This window comes from Oncorhynchus keta, unplaced genomic scaffold (genome assembly GCF_023373465.1).
Source record: "Oncorhynchus keta strain PuntledgeMale-10-30-2019 unplaced genomic scaffold, Oket_V2 Un_contig_1770_pilon_pilon, whole genome shotgun sequence".
Lineage (NCBI taxonomy): Eukaryota > Metazoa > Chordata > Actinopteri > Salmoniformes > Salmonidae > Oncorhynchus > Oncorhynchus keta.
Genome location: NW_026280537.1, coordinates 184,666 through 186,387, shown reverse-complemented (window position 1 = coordinate 186,387; position 1,722 = coordinate 184,666). Strand labels below are relative to the sequence as shown.

General features: G+C 33.8%; 1 long non-coding RNA gene across 1 annotated transcript; it reads left to right on the top strand.

The window, feature by feature from the left end:
- Positions 1-530: 530 nt before the first annotated feature.
- On the top strand, positions 531-1,347 carry LOC127919852 (uncharacterized). Its single transcript, XR_008104271.1, has 4 exons — positions 531-574; positions 872-911; positions 1,072-1,137; positions 1,281-1,347. It is a non-coding gene; the product is annotated as an uncharacterized LOC127919852 (long non-coding RNA).
- Positions 1,348-1,722: the final 375 nt, after the last annotated feature.

Below are 1,722 nucleotides of genomic sequence, written 5' to 3'. Positions count from 1 at the left end.
TATCCCAGGCAGAATCTCCCTCTATCTGTGCATAGGAAGACAAGCCAGACAATGATATGGCAACTGTGGGTTTATAATCATAATATTACAATGATACTGCTGGATTTAGTTTGAAATTCAGATCTGTTTATGCTGTATAGCCAACTCCTCATGGTTGTTGTCATGCTAAACACTGTAGGAGTTGGAAAGACAGCACAAACAGATCTGGGACCAGGCTAGATGGACACAGCATTATTATAATGAAATCAATATGATATACTAGTAAATGGTGATGGCCATAGGAGCTATAAAAACAGAATTAGAATTCTTCTTCAATGATTGCGGAAGTACAATCATTACAAAATGTCAGGGCAAACCGGAGAATAAGGTGATGGCCAGACAAGAGGGAGCTGATGATCTGAAGAGAATACAACACATGATACAATCATTACAATGTACAGGGTATTATACTGAGAATTCTACTGGATAATGCACAGTAAAGGTTGATATAGTCATTACAATGTACAGGGTATTATAGTGAGAATTCCCACTGATAATGCACAGTAAAGGTTGATACAATCATTACAATGTACAGGTATTATACTGAGAATTCTACTGATAATGCACAGTAAAAGGTTACAATCATTACAATGTACAGGTATTATACTGAGAATTCTACTGATAATGCACAGTAAAGGTTGATACAATCATTACAATGTACAGGGTATTATTCTGAGAATTCTACCTGGATAATGCACAGTAAAGGTTGGGTATAATCACAGTTACAATCAATACAATGTACAGGGTATTACTGAGAATGAGAATGCACAGTAAAGGCTATACAATGATAATGCACACAGTAAAAAGGCTATACAATCATTACAATGTACAGGGTATTATACTGAGAATTCTACTGATAATGCACAGTAAAGGTTGATACAATCATTACAATGTACAGGGGTATTATACTGAGAATTCTACTGATAATGCACAGTAAAGGTTGATACAGTCATTACAATGTACAGGGTATTATACTGAGAATAAAAGGCCGACAACGTCAATCACTGGGCATAATGCAATTCTACTGCAAAGGTTGATACAATCATTACAATGTACAGGGTATTATACTGAGAATTCTACTGATAATGCACAGTAAAGGTTGATACAATCATTAATGCACAGTAAAGTACAGTCGGTATTATACTGAGAATTATACTGATAATGCACAGTAAAGGTTGATACAGTCATTACAATGTACAGGGTATTATACTGAGAATTCCCACTGATAATGCACAGTAAAGGTTGATACAATCATTACAATGTACAGGGTATTATACTGAGAATTCTACAGATACGAACAGTAAAGGTTATACAATAATTACAATGTACAGGGTATTATACTGAGAATTTACTGATATAACAGTAAAGGCTGATACAATCATTACAATGTACCAACGCTTATCTGGGTATTATACTGAGAAATTGTATTTACATATATTATACATCATTTATAAATAGACTAAGAAATTATACATGATTAAGAAATTATAGCTGAAATATGTACTTACTGATAATGCACAGTAAAGGTTGACTATCCTAATCATTACAATGTACAGGGTAGGCCTATTCTGAAGATGAGAATAAACATAACTAAAAATGATATTTAGCAATAATTACAATGGGGGCCAAAATTATACTGAGAATTGCTAAGCGATACACCACAAACTAAAGGTTGATACAGTC